At 43.1% G+C, this 16,710-nt stretch overlaps 1 long non-coding RNA gene across 1 annotated transcript; it reads left to right on the top strand.

The window, feature by feature from the left end:
• The first annotated feature begins 446 nt into the window (after positions 1-446).
• On the top strand, positions 447-6,012 carry LOC109247097 (uncharacterized). Its single transcript, XR_002071585.2, has 2 exons — positions 447-818; positions 5,490-6,012. It is a non-coding gene; the product is annotated as an uncharacterized LOC109247097 (long non-coding RNA).
• The last annotated feature ends 10,698 nt before the right edge of the window (positions 6,013-16,710 follow it).

Genomic DNA, 16,710 nt, shown 5'->3' with positions numbered 1-16,710 from the left:
TCATGCAGTGGCCTTGCTAAATTCTGCAACATTGGAATAAATTTGCCAGTGTTTTGATTCTGGCTAGGAGAGGGACCATAGACTTCACATGGAGGGGACTTCTGCTGGAATCTAGATACCATCATTAATGGTGCAGAATACCGGAGAAAAACACAGAGACCCCAATATAATTGTTTAGAAATTTCCCATCTGTAAGTCTCTATGTCTGTTGAAAATAATAGAGATTTATTGTTTGAGATCAGGTTTCCCCTAATGCAGCATGGTACACTGTTGGAGAAGATTGGTAGGTTTTGCAATTCATAACAGTGTTCATCTTTCTAGAAGCCTGAGGGTGTTGACAATGGAAAGTTTTTCAGGGTGACTAATGCTTTCTATGAATAAACTAGATCCTTAAGTTGTCCTCTGAAGGCCTGAAATCTTAACCCAAACCTCTTTTAGGAAAATTAAGGTTTTCTTAAGGCCCACGCGGACACGTTCTTAAAGACAGATCTGAGATCCAGATTCCGTTAAAATATATTGGGAAACTTCTACTTGCCGAGTCCCTTCCTAGAGGCTTTCCCGTCCCTCCTGTCACAGAGACATCACTGCCATGATCTCCCCCAATCAGATGGTTATGTTGACATGCCCTTCCCCTGTTGCGCACTGAGACATGTCACCCATCGGCTACGGTTGTCGTGCTCTTTCTACTTATCTGAAAAATCACAGAGGACTTTTGCTGCCCCAGACCTCAGCAGGGAAAGATCAACCCCTTCCTGTTGGACAGCCATTTCAACCAGTGAAGCCACTTGAGTCGGGTGGATCGTACTGAGATTTCTCAGGTAAGACTGACACAGGGGGCATTTGTGACCCAGGGTGGGGATTCATAACCAAGACTGTACATTTGGCCTGTTTGGCCTTTTTTACATGATGTGAAATGTCCTTTCAACTCTAAAAGGGAGGGAAATGAAAGCAAGCCTAGGGATCTAGCCTCTGCTGTTCTTTCAGTGGAGAGGAGAGCATGGGGGAGTTTACCGCTCTACCGGTTTAGCAAAAACACTGGAAGTCTGTCTGTCAACCGGGGCATCCTTTCTTGTCTTGGCTTGTTTGGGAGCTAGGGATAGTCTTCACCCTGTCTAATTTATGTAGCTTCAGAAAGAAAGGTTGTCAGGTTCCACATGATGAAGAAAGAGGGAAAGAAGCAAACGAGACTGGGAACATGTCTCAACCTTCTCCAGCAGCATTGTCTCCTTGCTCATCAGGTAGGAAAGAAAAACAGATTAAAGCAAGTTCTTTGTTTCCAAATTCCAGGCTTGCAAAGGATGTATTATGATACTCATTTCAAAATATGGTTACATCTTGAAAGCATTTTTGTTAGATAGGCATATTATCTTTAACAATGAAGCAAGGGAAGGGGAAAAAAAAAAGGTCGGTGCATTACAGTAGACTCTTAAAATACCTTAGCAGCTCTAACTTTATATATATCTTTTCACATTAGCATTCAAAACTCCTTGGCAGGAACAATAGGAACAGTTCAAAGTTCAACTCATAATCATAAGCAGACTTCTCCTTCTGCTCCCCTCCCCTCCCTCTGCAGTTTTTGTGCGTGTGCTCGGAGGGGGTGGAGAGAAGAGAGAGGGGTCACAGTCAAACATCTTCCTCCCCCTCCTCCTTTCCAGGACGGGTTCTCGTTTCATAATAGGAGAGTTTCATTCAGAGTTAACTACTTTGGGTTCAGAATGATACTCGGAGAAAAATATATAAAGTAACGTTTTAAAAGCTCCGGCTGTGAAAGAAAGGACCAGCGCCGCTTAGCAAAAGCATATGTGGCTGGTGGGACCTCGCAACCACATTCAAATCACGCTCCTGCCAAATCACGTTATGTTTCCAAAGCTCCTTATTTGAATTTCCCAAGCGGGGTTCATATGGCATGTTCTGTGTTTTTGCTATACAGTATTGAAGGAGGTCCTTAGACGTCTTTCCCCTGAACAATCCATTTTTTTTTTTTCTTTTCTAAATAAAAGTTCTAATTAAACCTAGTTTACATTTATTGAATGCGGGATTCCGCTCCACCGACGACAACAACAGAAAATAAAAACCTGCTCTCGGCACCCCTCGGGGTTCCGGGGTTCCAATGACGCCCAAGGACGTGTGGAGCAGCAGGGCCGGGGTCAGGGGCGCCCTGACACTTGAGGGGCTCCTGTGGGAGTTGGTCCCCCTCCCCCCATCGCCCGTGGTCCACCGTCACTGGACCCTGCAACGCCAGCCAAGCAAGTCCCGGCTGCAAATTCAGGCTGTGTTGAAATCACCCCAGGCCAGTGTATTCTTTCCTTCAAAAGATTACAAATAAAAAGTCATGGACTTGGAGATTCGGTTACCTATTTCTGGAACGCGTTTGAGTGTTTTACAAAATCTGGACGCAGGAATTCACCCTGAAGTTGAATGTCCCCAGTCAACACCTAATGTTTGCTCTCACGTTTGAAGACTGTTTCTCTGTAGCCTACTGTTCTGTTTAGAAAGCCTGATTGTTTTTGCTTCTTTTTAGGCTCTGTTTTAATCATTGTTTATGGTTTTGATAGTTCTGTCCTGGCACCCCCGAGTTCCTTGTAACTTAATTATCATATCTAGCTTTACAATGAATAAAATGATTATCCTGCCCCAACCCCCCGGCTTTGGTTGTTGGCTTGTCGTAAGCATTAGCTATTATGACATGAGACCTTGAGTCACTTTGTCAAGTACAGAGCACAACCAGAGAGAAGTGGCCCTGTTTAAGGCCACGTTGCCTGATGGGTGCTGCATAAGCTCTCCAGTTACCACTGCCAATAGTCAAGTGGGTCTGCCCAGCCTAAATATCTATCTCCTGAAATAATGGAATCATATAGCTCAACATCGCATTCGGAAAACAAAAGGATTTATCCCGAAGAATAGAATTATGGGTGACACAAAACGTGGCTTACTGAAATATAATTCTATGGAGTGCATTGCAAATTCTATTCTGTGAACTTTTGATTTTTATTTGTAATGTTTTCCCCTGCAAACATCCCCCGCTGTCTGCCCACTTCTGCTTTATCACCTCGGAACTAGGAGTTTTGTGTGTTTTTCAAAACTTTTACACAAGGTAAGGGGATAGCTTTGTTCTCTCTCGTCCAGATCTCACTCCTTCTTTTAGGATATGGTGATTTTCCAAGTGGTTTACCTGGTTCATGTTCTCTGCTTCTATCCACTGTGCTTTCATATGTAGTTCAAATTTCACTTAAAATAGAAACTCTCTCTCTCTCTCTCTTTTTTTTTTTTCTTTTATCCTGACAAGCAGCATAATATTGTGGTTACGAGCACAGCTTGTCTAGATCCAAATCTTGGTTCTGTGATTTTGGGCAACTTACTTAACTTTTCTGCAAAATGGGGATAGAAATTCTCCTTAACACCTCCTATTGTTGAGAAGGTTGAATGGGTTAGTAAGTTTCAAGCACTCAGAACTGTGCATGGACCTACGTGGCTCTCTGTAATGATATTGGCTATGAATAGTCAACTGTATCAGTCTGTAAAATGTGTGGCTACCTGTTCTATCTGCAAAGCCTGAAGTTATTTGTCTCTTCCTAATGCAAGCGCTCCGCTCTCCTTTTTTGGTTCTGGCCAAAGGAGCGAGTCCTGCCCCATGCTCTAGCAATGAAAGGAGATGTGTACTTGGCTCCTTTGATGGGAAGAGTAAGGTGTACTTCAAGGTGAAGTCTCTTCCCCTGAATTACTAGGAAACATTTTCCCAGCGATTGTAGCCATATCCCTTTCCTCTGCAGCGGGCTATGGCTGAGCAAATGCATTTACTTCAACAGCTCAGTTCCCAAGCCTTTGCCTTATGACTGTCCATTCTTCTGTATTTGTCATTTTGAGAGTCAAATACGTTCCCTGTTTCCCCGTTAGTGTCACCGGCAATACAAGGAAAATGTTCTATCATTTACATTACTACTTCTTAAAAAATGATGAAAAGTGTCAGGCAGAGAACCGGCCCCTGGAGAGCTCCATGCCCTGCCCCCGTGGCCTCTTATGAATAGCATGCCTTCTAAGCGGTATAATACGGAGCTACAATAAGTATATCATTGAAAGTAAACCGCTGCTCACTTCCTGATCGAGTGTCACGCATCTCAGAACTGACACCTGCCCAATAATCTTCGATTTTGCTACGGCCACCAAACTGTCAGAACACCATGGGAGAGAGCTAGACTCATCTGAAGGAAGTAACTTAGAAAATGCGAATTCACTTCCTTCACAAAATCACATTGTATCCTGTATCTCTTAGGTGCTTACACATTCACTCTTCTGTTTTACACGGGGGCGCTGTAATGCTGAAGCCCAAGGGCACAGACTCTGGAATCAGAATGGCTGGGTACGCAGGCTGGCTCTTCTCTTTATCGGCTTGGGAGAAGGTCCGTGCAGGTTTACTTACCCTCTCGGAGCTTCAGTTTCCTCATCTGTAAAACGAAGATGATCCTCTGGTTGTGGTGAGGGTTAATGTGTGCAGTTGTGCTTGCTGTATGGATCCATCGGAGAAGTAATAGCCTTCATGAAAGATGAAGGACAATATCGCTTAATTTGTGTAACACCTAACTTGTCCGTTAGTCTTGACAACATAGAACATTGCCGTCTGACTTCTCTTCCTCACACCTCTTTCTCTGACCAGATACCAGGATGCAGATAAAATTCTGTGATGTGACCTTTTCATCGCTGCCGGTTGAGGAGAAAGTGGGGAGAAACGAAACCGGAGCATGTGTTTACCCCACCCGGGCTGAGGCCATTTAATAAACCGATTAGCTAGCACCTAGAAACAAACACGATGAAATACACATCGGGGGAAAAAAAATGGGGGCCCGTCTAAAGAAGTCAAAGAAAAACACTGAGCCTGTGGTGGAATATGACAAAATCACACTGGCGGTACAAGGATAATTAAAATGTGGGAAACGCTTAAAATTCAACTAATGAGCGCATTTCTCCCGTGATGCCTAACATGCCACCTGAGTTATTTTCTGTGAGTGAACACTTTCAAAGTTCTGCTGAAAGGAGAGAAATCGTCTGGGAGTGAGGGAGAGGGGGAGTTTGCCTTTAGCTCGTTGCTAGTTATTCTCACTAACGGATCCGTGCATCAGAGCATCGGAGAATGGGTTGTTGTGGAGTTGCTGTGGTGTGAGTTCAGGAAATCTCTGGAGCTGGAGGCCCTGCCCGGCAAGTGGGGAGTTCACGGTGTGTGCCAGGGAGGGCACCAGACATTGACGGGTGAGGTGGACTGTGGAGAAAAAAAATGTCCTTACCGAAACAGTTGCAAGCCTTTTGTCTCTGACTGTTCTTGCTCAGGCTGTCATTTCTGTCCCTCCTTCCCCTTCTTTATAGCCGCTCATACCGCTAGAAAAGTCCTCGTTTCCTTTTAAAGCCCCGACTTCGAGCTGGCTGCAGGTCAGGAAGGGCCTCCCCGCTCTGACCGGTGTAAAAATGCCTGAGGCAGTGATGCTTTTGTATACGCTCAGGGCCCGGTCTTTGGGAGTTGGAAGGCAACAGACACAAGAGTTCAAGAGTACAATTTTAATTTGAAGACAAAAAAAAAAAAGCCCCCCGAAACAAGCAAACAAAAAAAACCCCACCTCTGCATGCTGAGGTGTGCCGTGCAACTGTTTCCCCAAGAAACACGTTTGGAGAGAGAGCCTGGGTTTTCTTCCAGACAGAGCTGAGTTCAAGTCTTCCGTGTCTCACACGCTAAAGGTTGACCTCACAGTATGTAACCTCCCAGCTGCAGCGTAGTCGCCTGGTTAGGTTGCTGCCCCTTTGGGAGTCACGAGTTACAGCGCGACAGGGTGCACAGAACAGCCTTCCCGGTGCTTGCAACACGTGTCTGCTCCAGGAGCATTGTCACCTTCCCTGTTACCTTTATAAAAACCATTATAATTAGAAAAGAAATGCAGGAGAGAAAAACAATCTGTATACCTGACATCACCACTATAGCTATACCCATAACTGTATATTTATAATAAACATATATGTTTATCTCCCATGTTTGCTTTTCATATTGACTCCTATTCTTTTCCTGATCTATCCATTTGCTTTTGTCCGATTTTTAGGTGATGGCTAAGTGGTTTATTGCATTGTTTCAGCTCGGTGGGGTGAATATGTGCCACAGTATTTTATTTTTCACGAATCACTGTTCCTTGTGTTCTGTCCAATCTCCCAATCCTGCAGATTAGTGAGTCACATTTTAGGCAGATTTCAAAATCTCTTGTGTACGTGTGTGCGTGTGTATGTGTGTGTGCACACATGTGTCTATATGTATATGTGTGCGTGTAGGTATCCCCAAATGTACCCACCAGGTACGCCAAATGTAAACACCGAGAGTAGTGAGAAAACAGTTGGCCTAAATTCCTATCAGATGAGAAACAAAAGGTTCGTCCGCTCCAGGATTTCAGATATAGAACCGGGGCATAAGAACACAACAGTATGTATGCAGATTTCGTTCCAGACAAGTCTCAATCATTATTCCCTTGACCTGTACCTTTCCGGGACTGTGTTGTCTCTAAGAGTGTCAGGGTATTAGCAATTTTAGAGGATTACCCCTCACTGAAATTTTGTCAAAAGTTTTTTTTCCTTTGTAAGTTTCTCCTGCAAATCTCCTCTTTCTGTTCCTCTTACTTCCTCCCAAATCCTCAGTGACTCGGACAGCTGCAATCTCTTCCTTCCACTCCCCCGTTGGATGTGGAACTGTGTGGCCGTTGGAGACCTCCCCAGCTCCCAGGAGCTGGCTCTGTCCAAGAACTTAGGTGGTGGACTTAAAGTAGCAGAAAGTAGTCAATAATTAGAAAAACAGATTTTCAGCCAAACTGAGTAACCGGAGCTTGGAATTTCATATCTGAGATATTGGTTTTGCTAATTAATTAGCACAAAAATAATGGTCTGTGGGGGAACGTAGCTTTCTAAACTTTTGGCCGGGACCGTAAGAAATGAACAATGCGCACAGGAAAATGTTAATAGTCGAGGAGGAGAAAGGCATTTTAACAAAGTTTTATAGTATGTGGTTTAGGGTCCTCAGGGCAAACATATGCATTACACATCTAACCCCACACTGAGAAAATAATCCCTAATGCTGGTTCCTCTGCTAGTCCTATTAAAAATTCCCCAAAACGCCAAGGCTGCCAATTTTCGACTAAGAATAAATGGCTCGTGGTTCCTTCTGCAACGGCATCCAAGATTCATGCTCTCAGTGCTGCACACGAATTACTGGGGAGGAATGTCTCTGGTTTCTGGGGTGCCAGAAAAGGCCATCGCGTTGATCCAACCCCATTTATTTCAGACAGGGCACCCAAAGGCCACTTTCTGTCAGAGATGGTTGGACCGGGGATTTCACATTAAAAGAGGTCAGCCTTGTGTTTGCTTTCTGTATAATGTAGCCAGAGGGTGGGGCTTGGAGCTCATGAGGGCAGAACTTCCAACCGGTCTGCGTTCTGCAGAGGTCCCCTCTCCTGGAGTTTAACATCCACGCAGTAAGAAGGGAGGCCTCAGCCAGTCCACGAGGCTGGCCATTTTTACAGAGTTCTCTAATGCAGTGTTAGTGGTGCTGGCATTCAGGTGAGTGGCTGGCCTCCTCCAGCCTTAAGTATTTAGATTATTAACCGGTTATGTGAAGCATTATGAGAAGGGATATGGGGTGGAGATGTTAGTGAGAGAAGGCACCGGCGAATGTAGAATTGGTTCAAATCAAAATTTTCTTTATTGATTGGAGAGAAACAACACTTTGATTTTGAGGTCCGAAAACTAAAGTTGGGATCGCGGCTGTGTGATCTGGGATAATTCCTTTAGCTCTCCCGGGCCTCAGTCTGCCTATCTAGAAAACGGAATAACTCCTGCCCAGACCACATGGAAGTGAGGATCAATCAGGTGGTTATAAACTGTGGTGCAAATAGGACCTATTGTTATTTGGGGGTTTAGATACGCAAATGCACATCTAATAGTGGTTGGATCTCATATGCCCTTTTTGCGGTTCTCGGTGACGGCTCCCACTCATATTCCCATATGACTTCTGGTTCCCAGCCAGTGGGAATTTAGCTCATCAGGAATTCACAGCTGTCCTGGACGGAACCAGGTGTTCACAGTTACACATGCCTGAACCAGGCTTTAGTAATTATGTGTGTACCAGAGGTGGGGACACCACGAAGACGAGCCAAGTCTGGTGGTCACTTCCTTATAATTCTTCATCCCCTTGCTCACGCTTGTGGCCCGAAGGTTGACTCATCTCTCAGCATTCTGATGTCTTCCAAAATAATGACTCATTCATTCATGGGGACTTTGGTCTGTAAAGGCACTTATAGGCAAGCGTCTGTTACTCCTCTAGGCTCGTAAGGTGTTTCTGTGTGTGATCTCCAGGTAATAAGTTCGTGTCTTCCTAAAGCCTCTATTCTCAGGGGCAAGAACGTTTAGACATGTTCCTGAGGCCTCTTAACTTTGGAATTTGACCTGCAAAGACAACTGAATGTTTTGTTTTCAGCTCCCCCCAAGCCTGCGTGTTCCTGTGCACAGGGATTCCTGGGTGTGTGTAGAAAGGATTGGCCTGCATTTCTGAGAATAAGCAATTATGCACACATATAGACAATTTCTTTAGACTAGGTAATTTTTTTTCAGAATGCCTTTTGAGAAGCCGTGGTACAAATACTATCTGCTTTTTTACTGACTCTAAATTAGTCATTCAAAGTGCCATTTTATGATGACCCTATTCTAATTCGAACTCCCTACAGTGTGACCGTGTCCCTTTTTATTCCGAAGCCCAGCCTATTTTCCACCTTTCCACCCTTTTATGGGTGGCAAAGGAAAGTGTACTTCTGTTGTGTATCATATGATGACAACTTTGACTCCCCAACCTTGGAATGTTGCCTGGTGAGGGGCTGACATTAGGTTACATGTACATTGGACTCCGCGACAGGAAGAAAGGCAGGATAGATCTGTTCGATAAAAGCCCCCCTTTTTTCCCCCAGCAAATTCCCCAGTCGAGTATTGTTCTAAGTAACTAAGGATCTGATTCTCAACAATTAAATCTGCTGTCACGTTTTATTTATAATGGAAGTTCAAGATTAGGCTAGTAACCGTAAGGTCTTAATTTCTTTTGGCATCCGCAAGGCTGAGGGAATGGAACGGGTATAATAAAGGAGGCAGGGACATTCTTGGTGAGGGTTAGGCTAGAACTCTGTACAAATGGTTGGGGATCTTTGTGTGTGAGGTGAGGGGATACAACAAGCAGAAAATGGGGTGTTTGAGATCAAATTGTGTGTTGCGTTGGATCTCCTTATATGGATCTAACCCCCCTATTATTCTGAATTCTTTTTTTTTTAAGATCTTATTTTATTTTATTTATTTAATGTTTATTTATTTCTGAGACAGAGAGAGACAGAGCATGAGTGAGGGAGGGCAGAGAGAGAGGGAGACACAGAATCAGAGGCAGGCTCCAGGCTCTGAGCTGTCAGCGCAGAGCCTCCCCCCCCCGCCCCCCGACGCGGGGCTCGAACTCACAAACCGTGAAATCATGACCTGAGCCGAAGGCGGTCTCTCAACCGACTGAGCCACCCAGGCGCCCCTATTCTGAATTCTTTTAGAAAGTGAGGGCACAAGCAATAAGGCCATTTATTATCGCAACGTGTGGTGAGACACGGAGATGTGATAGCAAGGCAAGAAGCTGGAGGCAATAAGACCACTGTGCCAGAGTATAGAATACATATTATAGTCTTCATTTGTATCAGGAAGGGCCTTATGGGGGAAAAAAATGGAAACCAGTGGCATCATATGAGTCTGGGCAAGGAAAAATAAAATAGAGCCGTGGCAGATAAAGACCTTTACTCTTGGCCCGTGACAAGCACAATATAAGGCAAAGGAGACTGGTGTACTTTCATGGGCACATCCAATAACAAAATGATGCAACAGTCTTTTGACATAGCTGCAATCTTTCCCTTCTGTTCCAAATTGCAAATGAGTTAGTCTTGAGGGAATATTAGTGTGAGAAACAAAAAGGTTTTGTCACCATCACCTGAGAAGAGTTAAAGGCACAAACATGCATCCATGCAATAATTTCCCAGCTTAGTCTTGTAGCCATCTGGGAAACTTCTTGAAAAAAAAAATTATACATATACGTATATAACTTCTTGGTCTCACACTAAGGGATTCGTGATTTGATAGATCTGATGGGGGGGCCCATGATTTCATTAAGCTGTTTAACTGATTGTAATAATAAATAAACTTTGAGAACCAATTTTCTAATTAAGGTGAAGTCTCTAAAACTGGGACTCAGGATACCTGGTACCTCCTGCCAGATTTGCCCAATTAGAAATAATTCAGCTTTCCATGGTAATGGGGTTCTTTTCCTTTTACGGCATTTTGTAAAGCTCCATGTATCATAGATGTGAAAAATTGGTCACGTGAAAGTGTAACTTTTTAACTCCTCTTCTACCTATAGAATTAAGAGATTAGTTTCCAAACTTTGAAGATGTTTCTATCTGCTCCTTCTCTTAAAAATCTCCCAACACACCAAAATAATAGTAATAATAATAATAATAAGAAGAAGAAGAAGAAGAAGAAGAAGAAGAAAAAGAAATACATAGTCTATTTTACAGAAAACTAGACAGGCAACATCTGCAATATGGAACAAGGTGTTTTAAAAAAAGATAACCTGAGAATGATATGGAGCTCTTGGGAATTAAAAATAAAATAGTACCTTAATAACTATGTTGGAATTAAAATATAATAGCTTCAATTAAGAAACCCACTAAAATATTTGTATAATGTTATCCATAAATAAAAGAAAACAAAGAGATGGGGTACAAGAAAAAAAGAGTAAAAAAAATTATAGAATAAATCTAATAGAAAATATGAAAAAAGAGCAAAAAAAATATGAAAGAGAAAAGTGATCAAGGAACAAAAACAAAACCAAAGGGCAAATATCTTCAGATTGCAAGGGTCCCTGGAGTACCCATGTCAATATACATTTGAAACAAAAAAAACACCTAAAAATTTCCAAATAGAGAATAAAAACAGATTCACACATAAAATGGGTCAGATATCAGACTACTGGTAGCCTTCCCAACATCTCTTTTGGCAGATAGAGGGAAAATGGTGCCTTCAAAATTTTAAAGGAAGTGATCTTCAATCTATAATTTTCTATCCTTAAAAACTACAAATCAAAGGTAATGGAAGATGAATGATATTTCCAAGCCCAGAAAGCCTCAAAATTTTCACTTTAACATGCTCTTTCTTGGTAAGTTACCCGAGGGTATTTTCCACTAAAACAAAAGAGGTAAAGAAAGAAAAAGCTAATTAGGATCTAGTACAGATTATAAGGAAAGGAAACTGGCAAAGGAGAGTTTCAAAATAAATGAAGTGGAAATCTAAAGAGATTGGAGCAGAGAGATGGAGAATCCAAGTAGGATTATGTATATTTAAAAAAAAAAAAAGGTAAAAACTATAAATTATCTAATGGACTTGATCATGTGCAAAATTTAGGTATTCTACAGATTGTGGTAGCTAAGGGGAGACTTAACGAGGGATAAATAAATCGAATTTTTTAAAAAATGAGGCACTTGTTAACCCCAGGAAAAACAAAGAGCTAGTACAAGAAAAGATGTGTAGTCATAGTCTACTACTTGACTGAGCACTGAACAATAATCTCAATATCTAATAATGAAAAGAAAAAAAAAACAAACTGTGGTCAGCTATATGGGGTGGGGAGGGGACAGTATAAGAAAGCTAAAATTCTCATGTATTAAAATATGGCTAATAAAGTCTAAATGTGATGATCCAAGATATGTGAGTAAATGCATGTGGTTCCAGGAAAATTGAGATAATTTTTAAAGAATTTTTAAAAGTTAAAAATGGTTACCTCTGGTGAGAAGCAAATGGGAGAAAGGAAGTGGAGGGGACTTTTTTTTTTTTTTTTTTTACAAGCCTACTAGCATAATCTGACATTTAAAATTATATATATTCTTATCATTAAGAAAATCACAATTTAGGGGCACCTGGGTGGCTCAGTCGGTTGAGCGTCCGACCTCGGCTCAGGTCATGATCTTGTAGTCCGTGAGTTTGAGTCCCTCGTCGGGCTCTGTGCTGACAGCTCGGAGCCTGAAACCTGTTTCGGATCCTGTGTCTCCCTCGCTCTCTGCCCCTCCCCCGCTCATGCTCTGTCTCTCTCACTCTCAAAAATGAATAAATGTTAAAAAACTTTTTTTAAAATAAAAAAAGAAAATCACAGTTTAAAAACCAAATATCAATTAGGGTTGAAAAAGATTTGAGAAGAGCTGAAGGCAATTCACTGATTTCCAGCCTATTGATCGGTTTGGCACAGGTTAGATGTTGCCGTAGAGGTTACCCTTCTCTCTTCTACCCTTTCATAAGATCCATTCAAGGTGTGGAGGCCCCAGCAGAGGTCACAAACTTTATATACTTTAGAATCCCCGTCTTCTTAAAATGCAGACCTCCAGGAGATTCACTTCAGAGATTCTGATCCAAGAGGACTGGGATGTGCCCATGAACTGATTTTAACAAATATGTGAGATGAACTAGATAGAGGTAATCAAGAGAGTCATTTAAGAAAACTCCCATAAAGGTATGGGAATTAAAAATGTCAGTACCTCCAGAAACACATTCATTCATTCATTCATTCATTCACATGCTTGCTTGAGCTCATTTTAGTGTCAGACTAGACTGGGAATTGTTGATGAGATGTGTATACTCTCAGGAAATTCACGATTGAGTTACCAGTCATGGAAATAATAAGGCGAGGCCTATCTCCCCTGACTGGATCCCAGAGGCCACTTCGGAAGACATATAGGAACAGGTAGAGCTGTTCACTTGATCAACTGTCTCAGCTCAGCCCCAAGTCTGCTCTGAAATTAGTCACAGCGTTGTTCATCGTGAGGCACGGACCTGGGAGTCAGACCTGGTTTGAACTTCCATTTTCCCCTTGCTGGCATCCCACAAAACCTTACAGGCATCAGCCACCTGGCTACAGTAACACCTTATCCTGCGAGCTTAAATGATTTGAAGCATATAAAATGTGGGAGAGAGCGCCAGGTGCAGGGTAAGTCTCCGACAAGGTCAACTCCCTTGTAATTTTCCACTCCACTCTCCACTTCGAGCAAGTAATTCTCTTTGTAGCTTGGCTGGCAGTACACTGAGGTGGTCAGAACCACCGGCTATTATTTGAGCCCCCAGTCCTGACTTGTTTTGGGCACGTGTGTTTGCTACACTGGCAGGTTATATGACCTCGCTGAGGTGCAGATTCCTCACTTTTAATATGGGGATAATTAGAGTCACTCTGAGGACTTGACATCATGTATTTAAAGAACCTAACAAAATCGCATGCACTTAAGAAATGTCAGGACTCATTATTACATGTATTCGTTAACTCAGGGAGAAGAAATCAGGGTGCGAATTTGTGGTGTGTGTGTGTGTGTGTGTGTGTGTGTGTGTGGAAAAGCACAAACTCACAAAGACAAACGGTACTTCAGTACGTCTCTGAATGGTGAAAAGCAGAACTCAGTCTTCGGGATCCAAGTCCAAGATACGGCATAAAAGGGTCATTCCTCACTTTGCAATGAGTGGCCTCTCCCTTTTCCCTTCATAGAGGCGGTCATTCATTTGGAATACCCAGAGCTAGACTGATGATTTCATCTTTGTTATTAGGCTAAATGCTGTTAAGAACGTAACTGAAAGACAGAAGTTCAGGCCAAAGAAGGTTACAGCCCAATCCTTTCATATTGAAGTGGGAAGTTTGAACAAGGATAACATTTTCTGACTGCATTCCAGGGTCGGATAAAAGCTGTTGAAATAGGAAATGACATGGAAATTTGCAGGGAGCAGCCAGAAAAGGAAAACCAGACTGTATTACTGTACCTGAGAGAGGAAGTGGGTGTGGTGGGTTGGCCCCACACCATTTTCCTGGGCCCCAGCCCCCTCAAGGAGGGATCTGGTGGCCACAAGTCCATCCTGTGAGGAGGGAGGACAGGATGCTCAGAGAGCCAGCCCGTGCTGTGTAAATGGTCCCGAACTCAAGGCTTGAGAGGATGTGGGACCAAACCCTGTGCCGGGGGCAGAGGACTCTTCCCCCCTCCTCACACACACAGACTCGGGTTTTGGCTGAGGCTGCCTGCTGCTTGGGAGGTGCGTTTGGCTCTAGAAATCTCCAAGGGGGCCAGGGTGGGCCTCAGACGAGAGGAGCAGGGATGCGGGCTGCTTCAGGTTGGCTCCAGTCCCCACGGGAAGGCCGGCCGAAGAAACTTTCCAGTTTCCTTCCAGGTCAATTGAGTCCAGTGTGATATATACTGTATCACGGGAGTGTGTCTAGTCTTAGCAAGGGAGGAAAAGAAGCAGAGATTCAAAGCCATATTTGGGAGGAAAGACGAGTCACACATAGATGATGCAATGAAGACGCATGACCCCCTAGTGGAAAGAGTTTGGGGTTTACAGTCAGATTACTCCTGCCCTGCAGATTACTGTGGCCTCGGGTAAGCCACGTAACTTCGCTGAGCTTCCCTGGGTTTCCGCCTCGGAAAAGTGGTAGCTAAGGATCCCTCTCTTACAAGGTATCCTGGGTGGAATAATCAGCACAAATCCGGGACTGAGGAGCGTGGCATGTGACTGACTATGTGCTTGGACGACAGCGCACATTAAAGTTGATAGTGTAATAGCAACTGGGTCCCTTTTCTATTATGTTTTTTCCAGCATTGCCGGCAATATTAAATTACTGGAAAACCGTTAACGTGAAGGTGAGGGGCCGGAAGATTTAAGAAGTGAACCAGCGGAGGGAAGCAATTGGTTTTAAAACTTCTGACTTCCTGGGGCGCCTGGGTGGCTCGGTTAGTTGAGTGTCTGACTTCGGCTCAGGTCATGATCTCGTGGTTCATGAGTTCGAGCCCCACATCGGCCTCTGGGGTCAGCACAGATCCTCAATCCCCCTTCTCTTTGCCCCTCCTCCACTCACGCTCTCTCTCTCTCTCAAATAAAAAAATAAAAAGACCCTCCCTACTTCTTATACTTTCATCACTTGAAGCCAGAGTTGTGGCTTACTCATTTTTTGTTTGTTGTGTAGCTGACACAGAACTGCCCATCCTTAGCAGTTTAGTGGGTCAATGTTAACTGATTTACAGAATGGACAAACAAATAAACCTCGCTTCATACGTACTTCTTGTGACTAATACTTGGGTCCGTTCGGATTTCATGTCATGCGAACAGAAGTAAAATTAGGAGCACCTGGGTAACTTAGGTCGTCTCAGGGTCGTGAGTTCAAGCCTCCTGTAGGACTCTGCTGGGCACAAAGCCTACTTAAAAAAAAAAATAAATAAATAAATACAATTTATCATAGTTCAGTGCTGGAAGATGTGACAAATGCAGATGTACTGTGTGATGTATTGTTGAGAATAAGAACTCCTGAGGCCTGGATGTCAGACTCTGAATCCCCGCTGTGCATGTCTTTGGGCAAATCATTTGACCTCTTGGTGCCTCAGTTTCCTTCGTTATAACGTGGGGCTAACTACAGTACTAACCTCACAGGTTGTTGGGAGGAATACATGAATTACTCACTTTGAAGTGCATAAAACAGTGTCTGGCTTGTAGTAAATGCTAAATAAATGTTAGTTATTGTTATTTTAAACTTTTGAGTATGGCATTCTGTGTAATATTTACCCATAACACTTATACATTTTTCCAGATATTATGCCTAAAAAATTTAAGGCTATAAAGCAATAGGTTAAAGTCATAAATTTCCTAGTAAAAACTTAAATATAAATTAATGAGCAGACTTAAAACTGCCATATTTCTAAGTTCGTGACACATTCACGAGGCCAGCTTGGAAATGATTCCCAGTCCCTGGTTATCAGAGAAAATTCAATTCCAAAATTAAATCATCTTATTTCTCCCCACCACAGAGTATAATGATAAATAGTCATGTTTTGCATTTTTCATCCAGTTTGATTGCAGTCTTATCTGACTCTCCCCTTGGGTGGATCCCAAGGGATAGGCTTGAATCACGGTTTCCAAACCAAGTTTTCCAATCGAACGTGTTTGCAGTAATAAGACTGATGGCTTGGTGCTTAAAAGGAAAATGCATGTGTTAGGGCACCTGGGTAGCTCAGTCAGTTAAGTGTCTGACTCTCGATTTCAATTCAGGTCATGACCTCACAGCTTTGTGAGTTTGAGTCCCACACAGGATTCTGCACTGACAGCACAGGGCCTACTTGAGATTCTCACTCTCTCTCTCTCTCTCTTTCTTTCTCTTCCCTTCCCCCAATCTTGCTCACTCTTTATCAAAATAAATAAACTTTAAAAGAAAAAGAAAAGAAAATGTGCGTGTTTGCCTTTCATTCAGTAGAGACAGAGACTCTGGGCACTGGGTGGAAAGAAACAGTGTACAAAGGCTGAGGGATTTAAAACTAAGGTACCTTTGGGACTGGGAAATAAGTCTGGTGTGACTGGAACAAATGGACGATAAGGCCAAGATCATTTCTGAAGGGACTTCTGACAACTTGTGACATTGGCAATACAAAGGAGACAAAGACAAATGCTCCTCAGGGCACTTCTTCTAGGATGTGCTTGGAATGCAGTTACATTCAGAATAAGCAGCCGAGTGGCTGGATCCCCTGAGCCCAACCATGACCATGAACTCCACTGGCTCCTGAGAGGAAACAGGTTGGGCAGGAGGACTGCCCCAACCAGGGAGGCTCCAAGCAGCTG

Source organism: Panthera pardus, unplaced genomic scaffold, assembly GCF_024362965.1.
Source record: "Panthera pardus isolate Hobbes unplaced genomic scaffold, ASM2436296v1 HiC_scaffold_20, whole genome shotgun sequence".
Taxonomy (NCBI): domain Eukaryota; kingdom Metazoa; phylum Chordata; class Mammalia; order Carnivora; family Felidae; genus Panthera; species Panthera pardus.
The sequence above is the reverse complement of the archived record's forward strand: the minus strand, read 5'-3'. Positions and strand labels throughout refer to the sequence as shown.